This window comes from Amphiura filiformis, chromosome 17, assembly GCF_039555335.1.
Source record: "Amphiura filiformis chromosome 17, Afil_fr2py, whole genome shotgun sequence".
Classification (NCBI taxonomy): Eukaryota; Metazoa; Echinodermata; class Ophiuroidea; order Amphilepidida; family Amphiuridae; genus Amphiura; species Amphiura filiformis.
This window is the reverse complement of record NC_092644.1, coordinates 44,964,554-44,978,269: the sequence shown is the minus strand read 5'-3', so window position 1 is coordinate 44,978,269 and position 13,716 is coordinate 44,964,554. Positions and strand designations below refer to the sequence as shown.

General features: G+C 35.5%; 1 protein-coding gene across 1 annotated transcript in view; it reads right to left on the bottom strand.

Moving 5' to 3' along the window:
- LOC140137860 (uncharacterized) overlaps positions 1-8,697 on the bottom strand; it is a 102,970-nt gene extending 94,273 nt beyond the window's left edge. Inside the window, exons 1-2 of the mRNA XM_072159663.1 lie at positions 8,061-8,697; positions 6,655-6,873 (exon numbers count right to left, since the gene is read on the bottom strand). The gene's annotated coding sequence lies outside the window, so the exon portion shown is untranslated. The remainder of the gene's footprint in view (positions 1-6,654; positions 6,874-8,060) is intronic.
- Positions 8,698-13,716: the final 5,019 nt, after the last annotated feature.

The window sequence follows — 13,716 nt, the reverse complement described above, 5'->3', positions numbered from 1 at the left end:
TGAGTGGTTTTTGAAGCTTCGAGGGCAAACTAGTTGGATATCCATATTTCGCGGTTAGCAGTTCTTTGTAGCCCTGCGGGGAAAACTTGTTGGATATCCATATTTCGCGGTTTGTGGTTCTTTGTAGCCCTGCGGGCAAACTAGTTCGATATCCATATTTCGCGGTGAGTGGTTTTTTACAGCTTCGAGGGGCAAACTAGTTGGATATCCATATTTCACGGTTAGCAGTTTTTTGTAGCCCTGTGGGGGGCCTATGTTCGATATCCTCATTGCGCGGTTAGTGGTTTTTAAACGACCTGTAACCACCCCAATCAGCTGCATGGGGTAAAAGAATTATTAATAGCTGAACCCTATAGTTCAGCCAGGGACTGGAAACGACATATTGATGACTATATATAGAGTGTATTCAATAAACCCAAGCGGAACGAGAGCTGCTAAGTAACCGCTATCCTAACCATAAACACATGCATTATCAGACAACGAGTGTTCCATTTCCTCATAGCTTCTCACGTTGTACACACGTCAGTCGAATTTGGCGGTGTTGGTTTGTTAGCCCTCCAAGTTATAACATCGTTCACTTTGTGATGATATCATTTCAAGAGGTCACTTCCCGATTAACATGATTAAGCTAAACAGCCCATGGAAGAATTTTATGCATGAGCATTGAGCAACCACATCAATGATGTAGTAATGAATACCCTCTATTGTTATCGGATTAATTTTTACGACCTTCGATTACATGGGAGTAGCAACGAGGAGACGGTGTTTGATTTCACTCACATAATAGATCAATATTGACCTTCATCCAGCAAGGATCAGCCAAGCACTACAGTGGCCAAGCACGAAAGGTTTCTTGTTATCTCTTCAAGTATTTTTTACCTTAGGTCTATAATCATAATGCAGGCCTAAATCCGGGCCTAAATTAAGTGTACTGTTCGAGTAGGAGGATTTGTTTGATATTATTCTTGATTTTGAATAATATTATAGTACCTGTTTGTTTCCATATCGGTTATTAAAATTACAATTCACCACATACACATTCCAGTTTGCGAGAGGTTTAGAATGAATAAATGAATAGGTGTTATTATTTCGAATTATAATTATTTAGGGAGAGTGTTTTAGGATTTTGTTAGGAAAGGGATGATTGTTTATCATGTTTATTTTATTGTTGTATGTATTTTCCTGTCATTTCCTGCAAACCTAATAAAGATATTTTGAGAATTGAAAATAGTCTGTATTATAAATCGTAGAGGTTGAAAGAGTCAACAAGCGTCAGAAATTATAATTTGCCATGGAACTTCGGTCATATTTTCATTTGAAATATAACTGGATGTTAGGGTCTGCATGCATGGTATGCATAGTATGATGATATACAGACACTGACCTTTCCCTAAAACTATTAAGCAGCAAGTTGTGTATCACACCCACCATGGGTTCGAACCCCTTTATTGTATTTTATTGTTAAACCTGAATAGCGTGATTACTTTTGAATGAGCGGCAGCACATATTTTTTTCCTCACATCTTCTCTGTAGTACAAAGCTGTCTTTTTATCTAGTGTTTAGACAATGTTTACTCAACCATTGCTATCAATGGATGTTGCCATTTTTGACGATTTCTAACTTTTGAAATGCCCAAAATGAATCAATAAAACCGTGTATAAGATATTTGCGGGGATATTTGGGCGCTATTACAAAAAATTAGAAAATAAATGGGCACTTCTGGGTTGGGTATCTATAGAGGCCCTGCATGAAATTATTGATTGGCTCCAAACAGAGAATTTGAACCGGTGTCCTTCACCGTAGTTATGGCGGAGTACAGTCCATTCAATCAAATGTTGTCATCAACCTATTTGATCGTAGTGCAGGGTTATGTGTGTGAGACGAACTGTCACGGTAGATTGCAATCATGCTTTTGTTGAATGCATTTGAGTAGTCTGCCATATTTACGGGATGATACGTCACATGCAATGCCTCTATAGATTCTATAGAATTTAAGTATGATATATTTTCGATGGTAATATATTTTCACTTTCAAAGTTTGTAGTTTTCATAATTGCAATTTCTGAATATTATATAAAAAGCGGAAATAAGTCTATAATTGTAAGAGTATGGGATCATTTTGAATGTTAATAAATGCGAAACGCCGGCGGTAGACACCTGCAAGATCAGTGATTGCCGCGATTCTTGCAGTAGCTTTTATGAATAGAATACAATAGTGGATACAATAGCGGATACAATAGAGCTCTCTTACGGGTAAATAAACCTCGTCGCGTTTTGCTAAATTTCACTTCTTCTTTTTCATGAACTAACCGTTATTTCATTAAGTAACCGTTATTTTTTAAAACTTGGCAAAACCTCGACGCGAGGTTTTTAATTTGTTGATTAATATGTATGATTTTTAATTTTTTCTCCGGGTGCTCCGGTTTTCCTCCTGCATCTAAAATCGGACTTCTTTCCATATCCCTGTCCCGTCATATCCGGATGGCATCCCTTGAATTTAGTAGCCTCTGAGCACTATTGGGATTAGCCTGGCTTCGGCCGAATGTTATAAATAAAATAAATAAATACAATTAAGGGTTTGTTATTCGGTAATGTTAAATTAAAATTTCGGAATAATAATTCACAACACGCATAGGCTTTAGTAGGATGCCATAATTTTATTGGCTTCTTTGTCTTGTAACGTGATATTTCTGCTCCATTTCTTTTTAAAAGTAAAGGGCAATAACACGGATCTATCAAAATGACAACACGTTTTGTCTGGATTTAAATTTGCTCTAGCGCTGTAATAATGCTATTTTCAGTATGCGTGTGTGTGAATGAATGGCGTAACTGATTTTCAATACATACAATCTCTAGCAGGATGGTCAATTTTTGTTGAGGCATAAATTCGTGTATATTGATACATTTTATTTTATTCTGGTTCTTATCTTGTCTATTCTGAGTTTAAAAGCAATTGTAGCTAGCGCGCTTTATATACCTTTCCTATTCGTTTTTAGTATATGACATGATTTATCATTACTAATGAGGTCGTCAAAATTCAATTTTAAAAGTTCTTCATTTAAGCATTTTTTTTTACAACAGTCTGTTTATTAGTTGCAAGCTTCACTTCAAATTCTTGTTTATTTCATGAATATCCAAAATTAGATCATTACAAAGTACAAAATAAAGTTGCATGCTTAAATTTACAGAAAAATCGTTCTAGTTAAATACCTGGTATGAATATTTGAAAAAGAGTGCCAGCAACACTCTATATTACATATAGACGGTGAAATTCAATTACTTCAACTATATTATTCATTGACCTAGACAAAGAATAATATTGTGTCAATTAATAATTGAATAAAAGAGTAAACAAGACATGCAATATAGGTGAACAGAATCAATTATTGGTAATTTATTTAATGTGACACTGTTTCGGTCCATTAATTTGGTACATTTTGCTTGAACAATTAAATGCCATTAAATATGCAACTGGGAATTTACGTAATTCAGTCTTTCTAGACACATTTTCAGAAAATAATTTGAAAAAATGTGCCTCAATTTATGAATGCTGAAAATAACTCGAATTATTATTATTATATGTTATTTTATTTTATGTACTACCATGTCAACTTAAATCCCATGGTATGACGGTTTCAGACGTGCACCCTTATGCATTATTAGAGCTCCCCGCCTAGATGTTGAACACTGTTAAACACCATGAAATCACTAAAATCAACCCATTACACACTTCTGTGATCTATTTATTTATTTATTATTTATTTATTATGCTTCATCACTGGCTCATATACAATTACAAAGATAAATATATTATATAAATATTGCACATACTAATAATCAAGACAAAGTAAAGAATAAAATGCCAGCGAAAAGAATGGGACAAACAGGTGCAAAATCACCTCTAGGACCATCCCACCTTTCGATTTTTGAAAACAAATTATTGGGAAAAAAAACCCATCACAGCCCCATCCCAAATTAAATAAGCCTGCAATTCGAGCATCTGCAGTAAGAGCTCCAAGAGCATGTTTTCAAAGAACAAAAATTTTGAGTAAAATGAGAATTCAAAATTTCAACCACCCCGGATTTGAAAGAAGAAAAGGAACCGGCTATCCTTGTAGACAAAGGCAGCTGATTCCAGCTGATACATAAGGTACAGTGTTAATTACACTATTGCTTGTAATTCTAAAAAGTATCATTCCTAATCTAGACTTACTATGATTTTATTTAAAATACATTAAGTTGTTAGATGTCAAGATGCAAACATGTCAGATTTTGTTGTAGTATTATCTTTCGGTAATAGAAGGCCTCTGCAACATCCGAGAGGAATTAACTCAAACATAAAAACATCTTATAAAAAGAAGAAAAAGTCAAAATTGTGCGCCGTTCATGCTTAAATACGTAATATACATGACTTCAGAAGATACAATAAATTCTTGCACGTTGACGATCATGGCGACCTACATCGATTTACAATTGACTTCGCAGATGAAACCACTTATGTACGGCAATTTACTGGTGTAGCTTCAGGTTATCTGAATCTTTTTTTCCCTGGCTTCATATTAGGTGCGCTGAAATGGCAAATTGCATATATGGCAGGGGATATTTCTTGAGAGTGTTCTTTTAGTAGACTGCTTTACGTGATCTGATTGTTTACAAGTGTAGGATATGATAAAATGTCTAGGAATGCAACGTTATTTAAGTGAGGTTACTTTACAAGAATATGCCAGTCAATCACTTACAATTACCCAGTTGAAACTTGCATTACGGTCCTTGTGGTTTATACGAACTCAACTGATGCTGAACAAAACAGGGACATATGAAACAGATTGATTAGCCTGACGTGTTGAGCTATCGGGGGGATTTTGGAATTTCGTGAAATAGGTCAAAAGGCTTTATGCTAGGCGTGTTGCAAAGGTATTTTAGGCACGCGCACCTAAAGACTTAGATTGATGTATAATTGAGAAATTGCTTTAAAATTATGTGGAATATTGTTTTGTTGTGCGGATGTGTGTGTGTCTTTGTGTGTATGTTTTCCAAATCCTAAGTTTTGAATGTTTTTTTACATCATATTTCAGCAAACACAAAACGTTTTCGACGTCATTCGCAAAAGGTTATAAAAGGTTGTCAGAAAACGTTTAAATGTCGGGTTATATAAAGGGTACATTAATGGTATAAAACGTTTTCATAACATTAAATAACATTTGTTGGTAATTTACTGCATAGCAAACACAAATGTTTTACAGAAAACATTTAAATGTCGGGTTATATAAAGGGTATAAAAACGTTTTAATAACATTCCAAAAACATGTTTGGCCAAAAATGTTTGCAAAAATAGTTTACAATGACATTTCGAAAACATTTTAAAAATATTGTTGTAGTGTGTTTTCATACAAAACGTTTTAAAACGATTTCATGACCTTTATATAACCCGACATTTTAATGTTATTAAAACGTTTTTTTTACCTAAACCCAAACCCAAAATATAACTTATTTAAAACGTTTTAAATAAGTTATATTTTGGGTTTGGGTTTAGGTAAAAACGTTTTAATAACATTAAAATGTCGGGTTATATAAAGGTCATGAAATCGTTTTAAAACGTTTTGTATGAAAACACACTACAACAATATTTTTAAAATGTTTTCCTTTCCTCTAGGGATACGTTCTGAAAAGCATAATAGCCGTTATAATATCATCCCAAAGGAGAAATAGGATGTCTAGCAAAATAATGTCTGCATCTAAAACAGACGCACCAGTTCATGATTTCTTGACATGTAAAACATGTCTTTACTTCCTTAAGATTCTGCTCAAATTGCGCATCTTCAAAATCCGACATTGTTACTGTTGGGCAGATTCATATAGACTGTAATGTTTTTAAACTGGTTCATATAATTTCGTATTCTATGTTTATAGGAGAAACATGTTGCTTTACCGTGACTGTATTTTACATCATAGGTTTAGTACAGAATCCATAAAAAGCGGTAGCATTTAGCAAATTAAAAAAAATGTTGGTGTAGGATCTGTCACTTTTTTAGTCCCATTAAGCTGCTGTTGATTCTTATTAGTAATGAGTGTAATGTGTACATCTTACATTTATAAACCCAACTGGTACAATTAGACTCATTGTATGTCACAAACGCTTATTTAAAGGGGGATTTTGTGAGATGTTGAGACTTTTATACCACTGGAAACCTCTGGCTACATAATGTTTATGTGCAAACAATTCTTGCAGATTAATTCATTTAGCAAAAATATCGTCAAATTTGAATTACGTCCCGGTGTACCAGAACAAAATTACAACACACTGGCCTATGGAGCAGTGTAACACACACAATCATGCACAACTCGTAAACGCAAAATCGGAATCAACTGAAATTTTGGGAATAAGCTTTTTTCGTGGATATCTACTGACAAATGTCATTACAAGATCGGTGTTATAACCCTCCTCTTACTGAGGTATATTATTAAACACATATCACATTGGATGCGAAAAGATAGAGTGAATGGTTTTTGTTTTCCAAAGAAGCGTTAACAGCTAAATGCAAATTAAAGCCCCTTTCCCGACAAGGCTAGCGAGACAAGTATTATCCAAACGTCTACACAGAGAAACAAGTATTTATAAAGACAAAACAAGTAAAGTAAATAGATCAAACTTACTGTTTGTGGAGACTGAATGAACAGCAATGGCCAAAAAAATACGACACACGATAAGAGATGGATGATGAGCCAGTTAGTAATTATCTTATCCATGGTTATTCCACGTATTGTTCCACCTTGTAAAAGTGACACTTGTATTGCGGTTTATAGTTCAACGTTTCGTCAAGCATACACACTCAGTGAATTACAAAGTTGTATGAGTTATATCAAAGCAGGTATCTGAAACAAGCAGAAAACGATATATATATATTTGTTTTAAAATTCTTTTATTCAATTCCAAATAAAACGTAGATATTTACTCATATTTTAGAGAAAACGATATCGTCGGTACATATATTCGGCACAACGGACAAGTATTGTTAATCCATCTACATTAGGATAATGGAACATCAGTATTAATGTTGCAAACATAATCCTATGAAGCAAAAGACATTCCTGGTTTTACCACGCATCTCCTAGCAAAAGATCACTCTTACAGTGGTTATAAACGAAACACAAACCACAAAAACAAGCAATGTCACGTTGTAAGAGTATTACCAGCTACTACGTTAGATCTACCTATTCATCTCGTCTGGTAGTGCAGAAACTAAATAAAGCCATTGAGTCAGAGATTTGTGAAACCAAAAACCTTCGACAATAAGGTTTAATTCCAAGACGACCGAACCGCAAATCCAATAGCATTAACCGACATGGAATGCTGATAAATCTGTCCTCTTGAATAAAATATCCTAGAGTGGAATAAGCAACTTGTCGAGGGGCACAAGATTACACATGTACTGACGACCTAAAGATTTTGACAATTTTGAAAAAAGGTAACCTCTAAATTTCTAAGCCGTACCGCTGACTGACAATAGAAATTACCGAGGAATTGTGTGCAAAAGTTAGAACTTGAATGCTTAAGTGAACCAGGTTGAACCATATTCGGCTCTAAACAGTTTGAGAATGGTTTTCTGGCGTATGGGAAACGTACCGACATGTGATCACGTGATAATGTAGACAATGATAATAATAAAAACATATTCTTAGTTCGGCTGATCTGGAGAAGAGGAAAAACTCTCAGTAAGTGTGACGAAAACGTCAGTGGTATTCTCACAAAAAGAGGTATGACCTTTTGTACTCCAAACATTACAAACCAAGTAACACCAAAAGCAATTTCCAAAGCAAGCTTTACCCTATTGGACATGTATACATGGATATGTGTTTGCCCGTCCAGAAGAAACACCACTTTCCAGTGACCACGCGATGTTTAAAACACAGCAGTAAATATGGCAGTATATTGGCATTACCAATTATTCCACTTCTTTCTCACCACCTTCCAAAAGTAATACTTGAATAACCTGGTTCATAAATAAGGATCACTTCCTGACTTCTAAAGTGATTTCTTTTCCGAACTTAATTATACTTACGGAGAACAACAACTTGTGAATATAGTAACACTAGATACAGAAACCTATTAACCGTTGAGCCTTTTCCAACTGTTTACAACAAAGGTTCCGTACTTATTATCCACTACACGTGATTCATAGCAAGTCTCGGGTGTTTCAAGAAGAAAAAGGCCGACGAGTAGATATATCTGATCATCAAGTTTCAAAACTGTTCACAGAATCCTCAGGAGCGTTTCGCTAAATCCAATGAATACAACGGCAGGCAGTTACAAACCGAATCACAAACGGGTTTCTTGATTTGGCCCTAGATTCAGAACAAAGTAGGAGAACCAGTGACTTAAAGTAATGAAACGCGGTTTTAAAATAAATACACTGCCTCAGAAGGGATACAGATACGCTGCTGGATTGTAAATTGCACACATTTATTTCAGGAAAACACAGAAGTAGTAGTTTCCAAAAATAGTTCTTTGGTACATGTAGAAAACGATGGTTGTTTTTCGTATGCAGCGGGCATTACAAGATTGTTACGCCGCAAAACTACGGATTTAAGTTCTCTTTAGCATTCCCTCACACAGATGCGACCAACCATGCAGCCATCCAAGTAAGATTGTGACTCTTAAACATAATGACGCACAGACTACAAGTATTCCAGTGGCAGCACGACTGACGGGCTTGTTGGCGCTAGCTGTGCTGTGCTTCTATCCGTCAATATTCAACCATAATGCTACCACTCTTATACGCACGCACAGTTGATCCTCAATTATGCAGTTTGTGGGTTGAATCCCTGCTCTGAGATGCCTGGTAATTAGTTTGTTATATCTTAGTGGATAGTGAAAGAGTGCGACGTCACATGACATTTTTACGCCGGAGACTGGTCGATTTCGTGTTATTTATGGCGAATATGGCGAAGGTGCTTTAGAAACATAAAGTGAAGCTAAGTGTCTTCAATTCAAGAGATGGCTAAAAATAACGAAGGTCAAATACATTACAGTAATAACCACAACCAAGTTTAACAGTAGTTTTCATGATTTGGAGGTGCATTGAAGTTGAAAATTAAAACAAACACATAATTCATAACGCATAAAAACAGTAGTGATATTTAATGCAAGCCACGGTACCCGTCATACTAAAATGGCCAAATAAACCACCAAGTAACTCAGCCTTAAATGAGAACGTCCAAGTGTTAGCAAAGACATAGTAGAGGGATGAAAAAGCCTAGTGATATTTTAGTTTTCCTCTTACCAAAAAATAGTCCACGTGGCATGAAGTCCTTAAATAGTATGTAGGTTAGAATTGGGGCCGTCGCGAGAGGGCCGAGAGAAAGAAGGAAGGAGAGAGGGGGAAGCGGAGGGTGAGTGGGAAGATTGAGGGAGAGAGGTGACAGAGGGGTGAGAGTATGAGATTGTCTCCCAAATTATATGAGAAAGGGGTTCGTTATAGGCCCTATGATGGCCATGTGCGTTTAGGTGATGTAGTTCATGATAGGTGATTGGTGCTCCTGTTTTCTTTATTATTATACGAAATAGGCAAAGAGCTAATGATTATGCAAGATTTGCGAAATATGTGCGCGTCCCATCAGCGCCAATAGAGTATTGTCGTAGGGCAGGGTGGCAAGATCCCCTTCCTTGCTCAATCGACAGAAATATTGGGGGAAATCATGAGCTTCCGGGAACTATGGCCACTGGGTCCTGAACCCTGAACTCCTGAACCCCACCACAGGCGTACCGACCGGGGGCAGGATGGAAGGAGGGAGACATGTTTGAACCACTTGAACCGGGACAAAGTTGTAATGTGCATCTTCCTTTAGCCCGATTTTAGAACACATTGTCCTCAATTTGGACCATTTTAGAGCTCTTTAATTAGTAGCAGATAATTAGTGGGACCATTTGGACATTTTGTTCCCGTCGGTGACTCGCTACGTATATGGACCTCACTGTAAGTGGCGCAAGGCGAGCCCCTGGACCGTTTGAGCTCACGCTTCGCCCTCGACTCTGTCGACACATTTTTAATACCAGCAATAATTATTCTCCACACACCCTTACAAAACGGTATAGCGACGGCCCTGGTTAGAATTCTCAGTGAGAAAAAAATGTTACAAAAATACCGCACTCAAAGGAGAGTTAGGAGAATACTAAGTGAATATATATAACAATGAAAAGAGCTACTCTAAACTAAACACAAGCTAATGGACAGAATGGTTGCTTTCATAAGCTAATGGAAAGATTTGTTACTTTCTTTGTTTAACTGTAATGTAACTATATTTTTAGAGCCGTTTCTAGACATAGAATAAGCAAGTCGTCAAACACGCCACTGACATAATTATGTCAATGATAATTTCCAGATAACAAAAGCGAGCAAGAAAGTCAGAGTAATGAGCAGTTATCTAAATTATCATACAAGCATTTTTATTTATTCATGTATTTATCAGATAATATTACTAAATATATTGTGTATCCGACCCTTTTGGGCGTTAAATGTGTCCTGATTAGTAAGCTACTACGCATGCTCAATTCATCTGACGGGATGAAGAACAAAGCAAAAAAATGTTCCTTTAAAACATCGAAGGTCTTTGGAATTGATTTAAAGTTACGCTCTTATGGAAAATCACGAGTATTGGTCTTTATATTATTATTTTATACTTTGCGACATTACTAACCACTTCGTAAAAGATGCCAATTACTTAGCGTTATGCTATATGGGGGTGGGGGGGGGGTGTTTCGTGTGTGTGGGTTGCGCGCTTGTGTTTATAATAATTGGTCCGTTTTTGGGGTGTGTTGAAGGAAGATTTAGCATACAAACATTGAGAAATTAAGATAAGTTGTCCGTTTGTGATTTTAATATGAATATTATACTCAATCAAACACACCTACGTCATGTCGACAATGATGATGAACATTACATATCAATTTTTAAAATAGTAAATACAAGTTGGCTCAAACCGATTCTATTCCGAAATATACTGCAGGTGGTTAATGAACATGTCAAGCACAATATTGGCAAAATGTGTTGAAAGTAAAAGAAATTGGTATCAGTCTTTCTGTACTTCCTTTACACAAGTTCCTTCAGAATCCTGGCTCTGATTTCGGAAACGTGGGAGACATTAAGGGCGGAGATATATTGTCATGTTGTCTCTCAATACTATCCATTGCCAGTGGGCTTTTGTGTGATGGATTGCTATTGATTTATAAGTTTTAGCGCTGGCCTGGGATTTGTGACATGATCCCATGTTAGCATTAATGTTTTGATTGGTTGTGACTTGGGATATATGGATGTGCATTGAATTTTCTGACAGAGTCTTCTTAGAATATTTAGGCACCACTAAATATAATCTAGGTTATATCAATGTTTGTTTGTTTTTTCAAATACATTTTGAAGGTATATTGTCGATTTTGTAGTAAAAAATACATGTATAATTACATCCACTGCCTTTATACAAAATAATATATTCAAAATTTTTGAAAATTGAACGGAGGTAAATTTAAATTACCATTAGTACACCTGACATTGATATTATTGTCAATAATAATGTGAAAAATCATCTTGAAGATTACGACTAATGATCATATTTGCGGATATGTTATGAGATGGAAAGGGGACATTGTAGTAGTCAAAACCTCGAATGTCTTCGAAACCTCGTAATTTGTAGGGATAGTAGGAAATCCTTTATGTTTTCGACTGAATGTTCATGCATGCTGGAGCCGAAACTCAACCGGAACCAGGGCCTCGACATCCCGACACTGTACACTTCATTGATTCGACCTCTGATCAATCATGAAGTCAACTCCTTCACATCATCTCTGGAGTTCTCTGATGAGAACGTGTGTGTTCACGGTAAAATATTGAGGTTAGTCTCAATTAGTCTGAATGTTGAATGACTTTTTGAACCTTACTTGGTCCTTTATGTTTTGTTTACAAACATGTTATGAATCACAATAATGATGGCGCTATCGTTATGAGATATTTACAGGTAAGTACAGCTGTAAGTGTAGTCTTGAGCGCAAATTCATCATTAAAACAGGAGGCCGTGTGTCCTGAACTCGCCACCCTTAGCGTTACATCACAAATATTATGACTTTTTACACCAATCGAGTTTCTAATTAGATTATATTTACAATCGTCAACCCTAAACTAGCAAAAGTATACATTTTTGGAAAGCTGAAGGTATTTAAAGGTCATAAGCAAGATTAGACCTACCAATTGCATTGTGTACCCACCACTGATCCTTTAATTGGTAGAATTCAGTCTAAACTATTATTAACATCAATCTAATTGTTTCTTTTTATGAATAAGATATTAGGTTACATATTTCAGCCAAAAAAAACCAAAAATAAAGTTCTTAATTAACTGCTTAATTAGCACTTAATTTCTTAACGAGGCACTCATATTGGCCTGTAATGCGTAACAACCGAGCTCATGTAGCCTCACTTATTTGTAATTTTCTAAGAGAATTTGAAGATAATTCCTAACAAATAGGGATCATAAAAAGCTAAGACTCTAAGCAATATCCCTGAGGCAAAGATTAAGTTGTGCAAGGATCTGTTTTTTGTGAATGAAGTTTTTGATGTTGAGTAATGTTATGTAATGGTTTCCAAAGAAAGTGAATGACAGTTTGTTAAACTCACCCCTGGATGTGAAAAGTGTACAAAATTCGGCCAAAACTCTATTGTATGAAATGAACAAATGATATAGTTCAAAATAAACATCTTTAGGATGACAAACATAATGCTCCAGTATCTCAGAGGAGATGATTTCCATGATCAGTCCACTTTTCAGACTGACTTTAACAGTGATTCCAAGCTTTGTTTCTGCTTAAATTAACCCCTGTAGTAGCAGTATTTTACTTACTAATGAACATGTGATTGGCAGTAAGTATTGAAAAAACAAAGTAAATAGCTCTTTCCAATAATTTTTGACACCATTTTTACAAAGATCAGTCCATTTTCCAAGATGCTTGTTCAGAGATATTTAACAATAGACAATAGATAAAGCATGCAATGCCCTTTGATTTCTATAGTTAACATGGTTAACATGTATAGTATTATAGGCCTACATTATATTTCATTAAATTTCTTATTTTAAATGCTGTCATTATGATTTTCTTAAATGATATTTAAGTTTCAATATCAATTCAAAGGTTTTGACCATTTCTTTTGTGCTTACCTACACACAAGCAGTGTGTGCTATTTCTTGTTACTTCTGGTTGTTACACATTTGGTAGGTCTGATCAAAGAGCTTGTAATAAGCAATTCAAATATACACATTTCAACTCATTATACAGGGTGACCTGCAAGTTATACAGGGTGGAATAAAAAAAAATTTGGATAAAAAATGGGTCACTTAATGCATTGCTTATTACCAACTTACAGTAATAAACTGGAAGTAAACAACATTCATTTGGTTAGAGGATACAGCTGTTTGGTAATCTCGGAATACAGGGTGTCCCAAAGTATGTTAGATTTTTTTACAATTCAACATATTTTGAACTGAAACATTTTGCCCCTAACCCATTTAGATTCCTCATCAAATTTCCAAAATCTATACTTTGACTATGTTAGGTTAAGTAATTAAAATTTTACAGTAACTTTTAGATTTTGAAGACATCTGCATTACTTACTACAGTGTTTAATATGACAACGGGTAGTTTTGTATGGAAACGTTTGTATTTTCTAGACTAAAC